We start from the raw sequence: 15,736 nt of genomic DNA, 5'->3' as shown, positions 1-15,736 counted from the left end.
ACAGCCTCTCTGGGCAACCAGTTCTTGAGCCTCTCCACCATCTTGGTAAAAATTTTCTTCATAACATGTAATACAAATATCCCCTCTTCTAGTTTAAAGCTGTTATCCCTGATCCTGTCACTGTCAGATCATGCAAAAAGTCTCCTTCCTGCTTCTAAGATCCTCTGAAGCATTGGAAGGCCACAATAAGGTCTCTCTTTTCTAATCTCTCAGATAAATAAATGCAACTTCCTCAACCTTTCTTCATATGAGAGGTGCTCCAGCAATCTGATCATCTTTATGGCCTTCCTCTGGATTCCAACAACTCCAACACTCCAACAGCTTCACATCCCTCCTGAGGGTCCAAGACTTGGAAGTAGTACTCCATATGAGACCTTACAAGTGGAAAGTAGAGGGAGACAATCAACTCTTTCTCCTTGTTAGTCATCCATTTTTGGTGTAGCCCAGGATACAGTTGGCCTTCTGGGCTGCAAGAGCACACTGTCTGCTTGTGTCCAGCTTTTCATCCATCAGGACCCCCAGATACTTCTCCATAGGGCTGCTCTCAATGAATTCTCACAGTCTATACTCATATCTGGAATTGTCTCCACCCAAGGGCAAGAACACCACTAAATTAAGATTCAGAAGTGAACTTTTTAAAATGAGTAGTGTTTTTTGTAAACTCTAGATGTGTAAAGTCTTCCTCAGAAGTCAGCTCTCTTGAAAGTATAAGAAAGATAAAAAACACCACAGACAGTATTGGAATTGAGTTTCTGTGGAGGGGAGGGCAGACATTTATTATTACACAGTGAAGATTCTTTTTTTATAGAGGAAGTCCTTGAAGTACTTACTTATCATAGAATCATAGAATGGTTTGGGCTGTAAGGGACCCCAAGGATCATCGGATTCCAACATCCTTGCCATAGGCAGGGCCACCAACCTGCATATCTGTTACTAGACCAAGTTGTCCCGGGCCCTGTCCAAGCAGGTCTTGAATACCTTCAGGGATAGAGCACCCACAGCCTCTCTGGGCATCTGGTTACAGCACCTCACCACTCTCTCTGAGAAGAACTTCCCCCTGACATCCAATCTAAACTTTCCCTCCTCAAGCTGAAAACCATTCCCTCTTGTCCTCTCACTGTTTACCTTTGTAAAAAGTTAATTCTCCTCCTGTTCATGATCCACTTTTAAATACTGAAAGACTGCAGCCTTCTCCAGGCTGACCAAGCCCAGCTAAGATTGACAATAAAACTTTCTAAAACTTGATAATGGTACTTGTATATTTCAAGTTGCATTTCTACATTTTCAAGCATACTCTTATTTTCTTGTGAATTCTGAAATTTTTAACTTTTTGTCCATTCAGAACTATTGTAGGTACTCATACAAAGTACCAGAATTTTGACATAGTTAACATTCATTACCAATCCATTAGAATTGAAGTAGCAGAAAAGTCCAAATAAAGGCCAATAAACCAACCAACTGAACAATAACAAAATACTTAAAACAAAGAAAGTGTTTTCAGGAAATGATTTCCGTAGCAAAATAATTTCCTATATTAATTATGAATTTGAGTCTTTCGGCTTTCTTTTTTAATAAAAATTGAAGACTTCTGGAAACTGTTATTGCTTTAGCTCTTTCCTAAAATAGTGTAATGTGTGCTCCTTAATAAAAGAGATCTGGAATAATATTATAGTAAGCAAATTTAATAAAGCTTTAGGGTGCATTTGAAAACCCTTCCTCCAGTCTAATAATCAATGTAAGCAGATTCCATAAAATACTAAAAATACAAACCTGGATTCACTCTAGATTTAAATAGCTGTAGCTGAGGGCTCTTTTACTTCAAAAGCTATAATTTACCTACTAAATGATTTTTTTTCTTTTTCCTTTGCAGTATGACAGCTCAAAATGTATATCTGAATTTCACTGGCACAGGCCCCACGTATTCATAAAAACAGAAATGTTTTAAAGCAAAAAAAAAGTAATTATCTTTTTAAATATATTTAATTTCCTTGTCCTTTTGCATCTTATTCATATAAGAGGGATAATAATATCTGCCACATCTGACAAAAAATATTTTTTGTAATGAATGTCTTTCAAGATAAGCAGGTAAGGATTGTAATTAAACAAAAAAAAATAAAAAATTGTAAAATTTATTATTCCACACAGTGTAATATTTGAAACACAGATATCCAGATTGTTTAAGTCAATGGAGCTACTAAGTGTGAAGAAATGCATACCTGAACAGTGTTGATGAGGACAGACTTAAATGAGAAAAGGATAAGAAACCAAAATGTTACTAGACGAACTCCTGAATGACAAAGAATAAGCATAAAAAAGAATGAAATTAGTAAGTTACAAACAACTAGACAAAAATCTGATGCATCCTAACTTTTAAATGTTTGAAAAGCAGTCTCCTGGTCCTTGTCTCAATCTGTCATATTGTAGAGTGATGACTTGGTGGACACCTGGCAGCCAGTCAAGGCTAACACGCTATTCTTCATCTACATGCTATGAGAATATAAGCAGTTGATATTTAAAATGTCTGGATCATCCTGCAGATTTTTACATATATGATTACATGATTACTGGGTAAAGAAATCATTAAGAAATTCCTATTTGTCCCTATGACAGATTTCAACATTAGAATATAATGTCAGAACCACAGAGACTTAAAATAGATCTCTACCACTGTTCTACTTGCAAAAGTTTTCCTTTATTTTATATGTAGAGAAGGTTGCCCTTTTAGGGTGCAGTGTTTCTTTCCTGTTTTAGATGACACCTTAGATAAGACGAAACAGATACAAAAATTTTCTCTCCAGGACTATAAAGGAAGTTTATATGTTTAAATTTTGAAAGACAAATCAAGCCATGGGAACATTAAAATTAGATTAGTGGTATTATAAACATTTACCCTGTAGCAAAGATTAGTTCGCTAATCTTTGTCTAAAAAAAAGATGTCTTCCAGCTGCTGAATGTAAAGCATTAAAACATCCATTTTTTAACAATCTGCAAAAGACCTATTTAACAATCATCCTATGGTTATGTCTAACAGAAAACAGAGTTCTTTGCATCTGTTATAGTTTCCATGGAAATAAATAGGAGACATTACTTTTGGAACAACCTAAGTTTATGCATATCTTATTTCTCTTGAAACATTTTTTTTTTTTTTTCTGTCTGCTTTGTATTTTTTTCAGGTGGAAAAAACAAACCTCAAACACATTTCATGAGTAACATACTGCTGCTTTCCAGTATTAACATACTCCAGTATTAACATACTCCAGTTAATTAACAACTCCAGTATAACAACCCTCATCTATACTATGATAAAAGACATTTCCTAGCTAAATACAGAAAGAAATGAGGTGAAATGGGACAGCAAATCAAACATCTCTAAAATTTAACTCAATAAATGTTAGCCAGTTAGAGCTGGGCTTATCCATTTTAGGTCATAGTTTCAAGCATAGCATTGGTTATCTCTGACACTGTGAGCACAAGAAGGGGAAAAGGAAGAAGCATTAAAACCATAAGAACAAATAGCAGACATATTTTGTGCTATTATGTGAGATAGCGTCAGAGTCTTAGTGGATAGTAGTTGTGTGAGTCTGACTTACCTTTAAGCAAACCGCTTCCCTAGATACACAGTCACAATTGGAGTACAATTACTATAGAATCATAGAATCACAGACTGGCTTGTGTTGGAATGGACTTTAAGGATCACCAAATCCCAGGCCCCCTAGTCCATGATCTAATTATCAAGAATTCAGTTTGTTATCAAATTTATCTGGAAGTGGCATAGACAGCCCGAGCCTGTTTGTCTTCTACTTGTCCACTGCACAGATAAACTGCAATTACCACAGACAGATGAACTGGTTATGTAGATGTATTTGCAATGTAGGAGTCCAGAAGAGGACCACAAAGATGATAAAGGGCCTAGAGAATCTCGCATATAAGAAAAGCCTGAGTAACCTGGGTCTGTTCACCTGGGGGAAAGAAGACTGAGGGGGGAACTGATTAATGTTTATAAATATCTGAAGAGAGGTAGGAGAAAAATGGATGAGGGCAGGCTCTTCTTAGTGGCCTAAAACGTGAACATAGGAAGTTCTGTACAAACTTGTGGTAGATCTTTATGGTAAGGGCGACGGAGCACTGGAAGAAGTTGTGGAGTCTCCCTCTGTGCTGATATTCAAGACCTGTCTGGATGTCTTATCTGTGTGACCTATTGTAGGGTACCTGCTTTAGCAGGGGGATTAGACTCAGTGAGCTCTTGAGGTCTCTTCCAACCCCTGTGATTCTATGATTCTGTATAGGAATAGCTGCAGCTTTCTGAGATTCTTTCTGTCTCTGTGGAGATAATTTCAGTGTTACAAATGACCAAAATAAACAATGAAAAGCTCAACTGATTCAACTGATTAGTTTGCACATGAATTTAATAATTTAGTAAAGTTGTGGTTTTTACTTGATTGAAAGACTAATGGCTTAGAAAATATTGTTATACTGTAGTACTAGACAATTTTGTGGGTTTTTTTCTGTTATCACCTGTTAAAAAAAAAAAGGATATTCATGACAACATATTTGATGCCATTTCATAGTCTTTTTCTCAAAGTGAAAAAAAACAAAGATCTTTATGAGAAACATTCCCTTCTTTACTAGTTTTATTTCCAGTAGACAATAATTGGAGAGCCGTGTGGTAGAGGTTGTGCTGATATGCTTTGAAGGCAGTTAAGTTTTGTATGCAAATTTGTCAGTACTAGCTTTAGAAGTTTCAATTTCTCAGACCTGTAATCTCAATAAAGCTCTGAGATCTGAAGAAACAGATTTCATATCTGCAAGTGTAATAATACAAGATATGTAATAGGAAAAAAAGACTATTACCAGGTCAAATATGTTTCTAAGTAACTCAAGATTAACAGCAAAACAGCAAGTTTGAGTAACACTGTTAGATTTTAAAATATAAAATCTTTTATATGTATATTTAAACTATTATTAAGTTGTCAAATGAGGTTAAAAGCTCTTTATTAGACATAAATGGCAGTCTTATTTCCACAAAGTATGCCTAAGCGTCATGGTCAAATTGCATTTATTGCAAGCCACCCAGTAGTTGCCTCTCGCAGTGGTAAGCATTATGTAATTACTATGGTGGAGGCAACCACTGGGTGGCTTCAAACATATGCAGTACCCCATGCTACCACCAAAGCACCATATTAGCTCTCGAGAAAAAAGTCGTAGGCAGCATGGGACTCCAGAAAGAATTGAGTCAGATAATGGGACTCATTTCAAAAATTTTCCTGTAAATACTTGGGCCAAAGATCATGACATCAAGTGGATTTATCATATCCCCTATCATGAAACAGCTTCTGGTAAAACGGAAAGATACAATGGATTGTTAAAAACTATGTTGAAAGCAATGGATGATGGAACATTTAAGAATTGGGAGAAGCATTTGGCAGAAGCCACCTGGTTGGTCAATACACAAGGATCTATCAATCGTAATTGTCCTGCTAGCTCCCTACATACTGTAGACGGAGATAAGGTCCCTGTAGTACATGTTGGGAAAAGTGGTTTGGATCTTTCCAGCTTCTGGAAAGGGCAAAACTCTCCATGGAACTGTTTTTGCCTACGGACCTGGGTCCACTTGGTGGGTGATGCAGAAAAATGGGGATGTTCAATGTGTACCACAAGGGAATTTGATGTTGGGGGAGTGCAGACAGTAATTCCATGTATATGTATATGTATATGTATATGTATATGTATATGTATATGTATATGTATATGTATATGTATATGTATCTGTGTGTGAGTGTGTTTAATGTTTTTATATATTAAGCATGATGTAGTGATGTGGAATAAGGGGTGGAATGTCATGGTTTTATGACTTTTGGTTATTGGTATTCCACATCATAACATCATGTAGTGCACTGGGAGTTGAAGAGTTAATGCTCTGGGCACCTGTCTGGAAGAGAAGAACTACGTTCCCCAGAAGTCTGTTCGCTGTGTTATCATTTCTGCTTAGGGGGGAATACAGATAAGGCCTCGGTAGGTCACCTGATGTCCTTCTTTTCAATTGTCAGGCTGTCTCACTGCTGCTCATCTTTCCTCACAAATTGCTTCAGCACTAGAGTAAGACCTACAGCTTTTCAGATACTCATTATATTTGATTTATTAGCTTCAATTCTAATTATATTACATTATAGTTTGTTATCTTGCATTCTGATACCATATTTAATAAATTAGTTTGTTTCTCCTCAGATTGTTGCCACTATTTTTAATTATTTTGTTTCCCTTTTTCTGGAGGCGTGGATCTGTGCATTCCTCTGCCCCATTAGTCATGGAACCAGGCTGAGCCAGCCTGTAAACCACTGACACTAAGATTCTACAGTATTTAAAAGAACAGTTTAATTTAGATACCTTTTTCTCTTGCTTCTTTTAAGTCCAGCTATACTTTCTTTTGCTTGCTGTTGTCACTTTGATCAACTGTTTAATGTTGGTATACATGATTTATAATACAGGACAATTATTTCTAAGATTTTTAAGTAGAACATGTTATTTACTTTAATCACAGAAATACCAGAAGGGCCAGTCCAACAGTAAGACTCTGCGATGCAAAGAATCAATTAGGAGAAAAAGTACAGGAATAAATTAAATATTCAATTAGAATTCAAAAAAAGAATAAGTGATAATGGATTTTGTTTTTGTTTTTAATTAAAAATACATATACAGCAGGATCTTTCTAAAATACATTGTTTTAAAAATTCTTTCCATTTATCGGAATGAATATTTTTATTCTTAAACTCATATGATTTAAACACTGTGGAATGGAATTTCATTAGGGCATAAACAAAAATAACTGGAGAATACTCATATGCTGCAGGACTGTATGAATTGTACTTGGTGTTTCGTACAAAGAGTACTTCTAGAAGAGCTCAAAGCATCAGAAGTAGCAATATCGTATATGAGGCAAGAAAGCACATATATTCTGAGAACAAGCTTTGGCTGATCATAGTAAAGAAAAACAAAATGAGTACAAAGCTTAATCTCAGTGGGAAATTTCCTCTGTGATAATGACAGTCAGAGACAATGTTCTATATAAATGTTAACCTTTGGCACAGAAAAAGAATTTTGCATCATTAGCCCTGGAGAGGTTTGGTCCTTCTGAGACTGTGTTGCTTTGAAATTCATAGAAACAGTGCAGAAAAAAAATATATATAATTTGACTTTTTCTTCTTTTTCTTTCTCTTTTTCCTGTTTTTGTTTGTTTGTTTTTGTTTTGTTTTGTGGTTTTTTTTGGTTTTTTTTTTGTTTTTTTTTTTGCAAAGGGAGTGTTTATGGATAAAAACAAATGTTTTGATCAGGATGTTCCATCCCTTTTTGGAGAGACTGGGGTAGCCACTGCAGTGAACATGGTGATATCATCTCCAGGTTGACCAGGAAATACTTCCTGAACCTCTGTTTGCTGAATTCAACCGGGCTGTGATCCCCTACGACTTTTCAGAACGTATCTGGACCATCATTATTTATTGTCTTCAAACTGTATGGAAACCGTGTCTTGGCTATCTTAAGTCTGTGTATAAATGATTGACCTATCAATCCCTTCTGCATCTGCAGCAGTATTTTTTTTTATCAGCTGTTTACATCTTCTATACCTATACCCAGCTAGATCAGTTCTTCAGGAACAACCTGTGTTGGAACAGCTGGAACAACTCAATTCTCCGTCCAAATTCTTCAACAAATACTTCAACTTATGTATTGTGCCTATATTAGTAAATCTGGCATGCCCGGGTGTGCAGCCATTGTGGTTAAGTTTTTAAAATGGCAAAAACTTTCACATTTATTAGATCTTTGCATTATGTCTTAGATCTAAGAATGTGTAAAGAGAACATGGAAGAATAGATACAAATCTTTGACAAGAGTTCCAGATGGTGCATTTTTGAGATAGATCAGACTGGAACAGTAAGTACAGCCTCACTTAGTTTTAGAAGAAATGAAACCAAAATTGTTCCAACCTGGAATAACCTTTTCCTGTACTTAAATGTTGCCCACAATTTACATTGTGGTAGAACTTGAAAATGCAAGTGCTAAGTTCTGTATCCTCACAAAAAGCAACAATTAGCATATTTAAAGAGTGTCTAAGAAGATCTACAAATATCTATGTATTAATAAATAGTTTTGATGTATAGTGATAGTGGAAACCCATAGTACTAATGTGAGTTGTAGTAGGAAAAAAAAGAAACAAAAATGTTTTATTTTTGTTTTAATACATTTTAAGTAAACTGTGATTCACACTTTATGCTATTTTTTTTTTTTTTTTTCTTTTTGAGATGCCAGGCCTACATCTCCAAGATGTACTCACATGAAGTAGAAATATTATTTACCAGCATATCTTTTCCATGTTACACAGGAAAGTTTTTATTTCATTTTTTTTGAATGCTATATAACACTGCTTGCAAAATGCCTTTTTCACTTTATCAGAAAGTAAATTTGCTATGATTTTCTAACTCTTACAACTCTTACTACTCTTCTTCCTCAGATAAAACACATAAATTTATTCAAAGAATGGCCAGAAGTAAATGCACTTAAAATCCAATGTCATATTTGAAGTAAATACCCTGGTACTTTGCTATTAATTTCCGAAATCCATTCTTTTTAGTAAATCTCCCTTTTTAATCCTCTCATATTCTTATACTTTCTCCACTTGCAAGGGTAAATGGTATATTTTTCTTTTCAAAATATTCAATTTATTATTATTATTTTTTTTAAAGCTACTAAGAACTGCCTTAGATGTTTCTGAAGAAATTAGAGCACATTAAAATAGAATTAGAGCACATTAAAAATAATTATACAATATCATCCTGGGGTTTTAATTATGTTTGATTCTTAAAAAAAAAAAAAAAAAAAAAAAGACTTCATTTTGATACTTCTCTCAGATCATGAAAACCCATGCAAGCCTCACCTTATCCACTTGCAGCTGAGGGACAGGCATGAACTGTTTGTTTCATCCATGTTCCCTTATTCGAGTGGTTCTGCTGCCACAAGCCAATGTGCTATTTGACTTGTTGCTTTTTGCTAGTTGATGAAACAAGAGTTTATGTCCTGTACTGATAGGATAGGATACAAAGTGATGTTGAATTCAAGCTTATGTGTAACTTACACTGAGGGAGAATGAGAGTGATGAGAGAAAAAGTATGTTCAAACTCACTTCTGATTCATTTATAAATCACAGAAATATTTTTTTTTTTTCAAAATAACCTTTTAATTTCCTTATTTTCTCATTTACTCACTATTTTAATTTCCAATAAGAAAACAGATCTCTAATAACAACAACAAAAATGATCTCAGTGCTGCTTCTTTCCCTGGTACTCTTTCCATTCCAAATCATTATTCATCACCTCAACCTATTCTCTGCCTCCTCCTAGCATATTCCAAACCACAACTCTTCCCACTGCCTTAATTTTTCAACGCTGCAATTGATAAGTACAGAATGAGAAGAATATTTGATTCTTCAAATATTTTGTTTTTTGTGAAAAAGTAAGAAAGAAAGGTGTTTGTGTGTTTGTGTTTTGTTTGCTTTAAGGCCACAGACAGCTCTCAGAGGTCCTGTGTATAAACCATGCTTGACACTGTCAAAGCATGGAGTTGTGGGAGAGATTTTCATCTCAGAGTTTGTGTGCCATTTGCCTGTAACTAATTTTTTCTTCAGCAGAAATGCCAAGAAACCTAAAACGAGATGCTTCTAGAAGAAATATTTCATAAAAAAAAATAGGAAAAAAAATGATGGTTTTGAAAATGTGTATTCAGCAATCCTTCTGAGTGGTAAACTTTGATGAACAGGCAAAAAAGAGAATGAGGTATGCATGGTGTATGATGCAGTCTGCAGATAGCCTCAAGGGATAAAAAAGTTAAGCCTGCCCTCATGTTTCTAGACACATGTATGCATATGTTTCAATTGAAAAAAATTGTAACTGGGTTTAGTTTTGTTACTTTTTTTTTTTTTTTTTTTTTTTTTAAATTCCTCCTCTCATCTTTCTCGTTTTCATTTAGATTTAAATTTAATCGTAAATAGAATCTTTCTTAGATGCTAGATACTGCTCTGTAGGAATATATAAGGGAAAAAAAATGTTAATTATTTATTTCAGGAGTTTCATGGAGAAGTGGAAATTCTATACCTGGTACTACATACCAAGCAGGAATCAAGTTTCCTGAAAAATATTCCTTTCTCTCTCTCTCTCTAACCTCATTCTCCTTTTCTTAGGTAAAAAGAATGGCAGGATCAGATATTTGATGTCAGGAATTGCAAAGTAATATGCAATTATATTAGTATATGTATCATATTCCTTACAACAAGGAAAATATATTTGAGGAGATTAATAGTGGTTAAAATTATTATCTATACAATGTAAGCATATTTTCCACTTTGTCTATCACAACCATAATAGTTATAGTTACGAACAAACATAATTTACTTAGTAGTACATATTCCTATGTTTGAAACTTTAAAACTTGAGCGTTTCTAATTGAGGGTATCTGCCAAACATATATGTTTGTTTCTACAGTGAATGTAATCCACAGTGCAATAAACTGTTGAACTCTTAGCCAGTTGTATTAATATTCACATGTTGAGAAGACTCTCCAGCCATCAATTCACCTCTTAATGAGGCACTGAAAAGCAACCTGTGTACTACTAGCAGAGTGAGAATGAAATGTATTGTATCATCAACTTCCTTTTATACAGCCACATAGATATTTTGACGTACACAGAAGTTATGCAAACCTCAAAAGAAGTCTTCTAACTAAGCTACAAAGAACAGCAAAGCAGTTTTAAAGAGAAGATGAAAATATTTAACTGTTCTGCTTACTTTGTAAAAAAAATCAAAACTTTCTAAAAAGTTCTCAAATTAACCTCCTTTAAAACTCTACATGTTTTGATAGGGTTTAAATTAAATTTTGGTATGATATAAATTAAACACTGCATTTCTCTTTGTTGTTCTTTTAGCTTATCAATGACAATGACAAATAAAGAGCTCAGAGAGCTTTCTGGACCTTGATTTTGATATTGACTAATGCGGTCACTCACATAGTCTCTCTAATAATGAATATATCTTTTGAAAATGAAAAAGTGCAGTCATTATGCAGTAGTTTCTAGTTTCCATTAATGCAGGTGCCATTATCTGATAAGGCATATCTCAACTTTCTTGATATAAATAATTTTTAGGCAGGAGAAAATTCTCACATATGAATTAGTACATTTTCTGGGGCTTCATTATCAACAGTCATTAAAAAAAAAAAAAAAAAAAAAAAAAAGGTTTGTAAATTACTTTCCATATTTAGAAAATTACATAATCCTTTTCTTCTTCCTCATTATGTATTTTTACTTCATTTCATTAAGATCTGGCATTTATTGTCTTCCTAGTATAAGCATGTGATTCCATAATACAGTATTTCCTAGAAACAGTCCATAGGGTTTGCACTGAATCTACCTCAGGACTGAAGTCTATCAGACTTGCTTTGTCTGATTTTTTTTTTTTTTCTTTGATTGCAGCTTTGATTTACTTAATTTAGCTCTGACAGCAATTTCTTCAAATGCCCTGTTCATTTTTTTTGCTAATTTATTTTTCAGTTGGTATCTTTGTATGATTCAACCACATGTACAGCAAACATACAAGAGAATGTCAAGTAGATCTTAGAATAGATCTTAGATCAAGTAGATCTTAGATAAGGAAGACACTACCAATATGAACATCATATTCCAGATGCTGCCAACTCACAGTAATACACATGATGAAAACACCAACTCCGGGATATAGATGAGAAGGGGAAGGGTGAAACTAATATCATGAAAAGGGATGGAAACTAAGAACTGTGTCTAACAGTTTAAAATAGATTATTATCCTTGGCTACATAAAATAGTTGTAACCAGCAGGTTGAGGGATGTAATTGCCTCCTCTCTTTCCTCATGAGGTCCCACTTGCAGTACTGCATCCAGGTTAGGCCCCAGGTACAAAAAGGATATGACACTGTTGGAGCAGGTCCAGAGGAGACCATGAGGATGGTCAGCAGGCTGGAACACTTCTGCTGTGAGTGAAGTCTAATGAAAATGGACTTGGTCAAACTGGAGAAGAAGCTTTAGGGAGACCTCATTGCAGCCTTCCATTACCTGAGGAGGAATAGAGGAAAGCTGGAGATTCCTCTCCAGATTTCCTGATTTTTATTAAGAAGGGAATAATAATAATGGCTTTAAAATAAAAGAGAGTAGATTTTTATTGGAGGCTGATTAAGCACTGAGACAATTTGGACAGAGAAGCTATGGATGCTCAGAGACAGTTTATTGGAAAAAATACAAATCTTAAATAATACAAGGTGTGCTTCTGATTGGATGCAGGCATGAATCATGTGTAACACCTCCATAATCGATTGGTTAGTATGTGGACAGCATGAGGCAATTATGCACCTAAGTTTCTATTCTGGCAATAAGCAACTTCTTACCTCTAAATTGTAACTTTATGCTGTTTTGCTAATGCAGCCCTTTTTCTGCTTATGCATCTCCCTGTTCTTGCTGACTCTGTCAGACTGTGACTGACCATTATCAGTGTAACACACCACAGCACAGTGTAACACACCCTAGCCTAAGCTCACGTAGTCATGTCCTCCATTAACCGAGTATGTCTCGATACTTGCCCACCTTAAACTTTCTGAAAACTGGAGTGGCACAAGATTTTTTCCAGGCCTTGGGCACCTATCTCATTTTCCTTGACTTTTTAAAGATGATAGAGGGTGACAATCACTTCTGATGGATCCCTCAGAATTAGTGGATACATCCCACTGGAGCCCATGGATTTGTCTATGCAGAATTTGCCTAGACTATCTCTGATCAGGTCCTCCTTGTCCAAAGAGCAATCTTCCTTTTCCTTACTCCCTCTTACTTCCCATGTCTGGGTTTCCTGAAGGGCAGTCTTTGCAGTAAAACTGAACCAAAGAGGGTGCTCTGTAACTCTGTCTTCTCAATGTCCTCCATTATAAGGGCACCTACCTCATTCAGTGGCAGAACATTTTCCTCTGGTTTTCCTTTTGCTATTGATGCACTTAAAGAGGCCCTTCTTGTCCTTGACATCTCTTGCCAGATTTAATTCTAATTCTATCCCTTCATGCTGTGGCCAGGCCCTTTTTCCACAGTTTGTAGGCCATCTTCTATCTGAGTCGTTGTAAGAAATCTGGTGTTTACTGCAGAGTGACTGAATATTGTTAAACTAAACTGTTGAAATAAAGTTTATTTAAGGATTGTTGAATATATCCAATCACTTGATAGATAAAAGAAGGGTATGAAGACAAACAAAATGGAAAGCTACAAAGAAAGATATTCACTGAGTAAGAATAATGAATAGAAATTCTTCAATAAGCTATAACTTATAGACAGATCTACAAAATCTTTGAGCCTCAGATGAATCTGAGATCCAAATTTTCAGATCCCAGATTAGATACTTGACATTTAGATATCTGATAGAAACGTCTGCAAAGATATTTTAATGATTAATGATAAATCATTAAAGGAAAATGAAGATTTTTATTTTCCACTGGTCTAACATGAAACAGCACTGCTTCTCATTGCTTATAATCATTGCAAAAGTTATCTACTTATACAGTCTGTATGTACAGAAAATGCACTACATGCAGGTCAACAAATAAATGAAAGCAGACATTTACAAACACACACAATTGTATGTTTGAATTTCGTCTAAGTGCCTGCTGTCAACAGCAATAGAGCTCATTATTGTTAAGACATTTGTTTTCAAACAGAGACATTTGTACCAGACTTCCACTACACAGTCGGTGTGTGTTGCAAGAAAAATATCAGCAATGATTCTTTGATGCATTTGAATTTTTCTTGAAAGGTCAAATCCATCAATATTATCTTTCAAGAAAAAAATACCCCCTTTACATTGTTACATACACACAAACAATGTCAGTTCTTCATTTCTTTGCATAAATTGTTATGCAATAGCAATGATAAAAGGTTCTTATTTTAATGGAGAAAAATTCTGACATATCAACTGTCTTTTATGATTATTATTTGAAGCCACTACAAGTCTTTCTAATAGGAGTTGCTGACATATAATTGACTTTTAAACAGTAAAATACTAAAGCATTTAGCACTGCAAGTTGGAATACAACTTTAAAATAATGTTTTATTAATTTAATCTGGACAGGTCTTAATGTTTATATATATGATTCCAAATATTGATTATGTACTGTTATTTTAAATGATGTCTCGTGGATATCCTATTTCAGAATATATACACAAGGTTGCTTCACTCATATCTAAGTCTCATAAATACATCAATTTCAATTTTTAAAATTTTCCCCTAATAGCACACATTGTTACTCTTTAGAACAAATGGCTTCTACATGTGATGAAAGAAGTCAGACTAATTCTGAAATAAGACAATTGAATTTTTTCTCAGTAATTGAGATAGTAAATTTTTAAATACTATCTAATTCTGAAACATCTGTGAAAAGGAATTTTACAAAAAGATTTCTTCCTTCAGGCTTTAGAACCAAGCATAGTGCAAAGTATTTTTCCCCATATATCGATAGTTCTAATAATTTATTTATGGAAGGAATCAAAGTTGCAGTTGAAATACAGGGAATTATTAGCCATGATCTTGTTTCAGTATGATTGAGAACGTAATACGTCAGTGTATTATGTTACTTTGAATGAAGTATTTTTCAAACAATGAAAAATTCCTTGGACATCTGTAGTATGGATGTGGAAAGTTTCTTCTTCCAGCCTTTCTTGTTCTGCTGGTCTCAGTCAAAACTATAACACTCATAATGTTTATGCTGTATTTAAGCTCGTTTGTAATGGCTTTAGAAGCCAGCAGGCAGCCAGTCCTTTCCAAATTTTGGGAGAAATCCCTTTGTGCCTCGAAGTCATGAAATAGATCTCACTGCAGTGGTACTATCTCAGTCATATATGCATCTCAAGCTTTTCCCTTGTGCTGAAATCGTCCTACAGTCACAACAGTACCATATCAAATCATTTAGAATGCTACCTAGCTTACAGAATATGGGAAAATCTGGAGCATTTTATGTAATCACAAAGCAATGCTGAGTTTCACTGACATTAATTGTTCATTTTTTGTCAAGACATTTTATCATGCTTTTCTCTTCCCTGTATGATAATCTGTAGTTATTGTGCAACAAAACAAAATCACTGAAGTGCTTGAATATTCATTATGCTGTGCCATTCAAAGCAACCGTTGCACATGAAAAATAAGGTAAAGGAAACCACTGATTAAGCAATCTGTTTAAGTGGTAAGTTAGTAATGATCAGTCAGTTGTGTATCCATTATTTAAGACCAACTTCAGCAAGTCAAAGTGACTATAGATAAACATCAAATCCACAAAATTGCTATGCTACCCTTTGATAAACACTGGAAAATACCAGTCTTGTGATGCAGTTCTGCTTTGCAAAAGCACAGCGTAATTGCTACTCTTAAATGCTGCAGTTACCTTAGCCATTTAGCATCGAATGCAGTGGCACAGACAGCTGCTTCCAGTGACTCTCCTCAGATAGTGGCTACACAGGTCTCAGCTGAAATTATAACCTTTGCTAGACCTGCTATATGTTATGTTGTTTTTCTTTTTTTTTAAGCGTGACAATTCCTCTTTTGTGTTGTGAACATGCAAATTACTAGTACTTAATAAAGGTAATTTTAGCATTTTTTTGCACATTAAAGACTCTGCAACACCTACATATTTTTAGTAG

General features: G+C 34.7%; 1 long non-coding RNA gene across 2 annotated transcripts in view; it reads right to left on the bottom strand.

Moving 5' to 3' along the window:
- The window catches only part of LOC149919149 (uncharacterized), a 35,608-nt gene extending 31,965 nt beyond the window's left edge, over positions 1–3,643 (bottom strand). Inside the window, exons 1-3 of one of the 2 annotated variants that reach the window (XR_016464818.1) lie at positions 3,591–3,643; positions 2,217–2,287; positions 238–374 (exon numbers count right to left, since the gene is read on the bottom strand). This is a non-coding gene — a long non-coding RNA (uncharacterized LOC149919149). The remainder of the gene's footprint in view (positions 1–237; positions 375–2,216; positions 2,288–3,590) is intronic. The other variant, XR_016464817.1, reaches the window with a different exon arrangement.
- Between the last annotated feature and the right edge of the window lie 12,093 nt (positions 3,644–15,736).

This window comes from Phasianus colchicus, chromosome 2 (assembly GCF_987193195.1).
Source record: "Phasianus colchicus chromosome 2, bPhaCol1.hap1.1, whole genome shotgun sequence".
Lineage (NCBI taxonomy): Eukaryota > Metazoa > Chordata > Aves > Galliformes > Phasianidae > Phasianus > Phasianus colchicus.
Note: the sequence above shows the minus strand (reverse complement) of the source record. Positions and strands in the feature narration are given on the sequence as shown.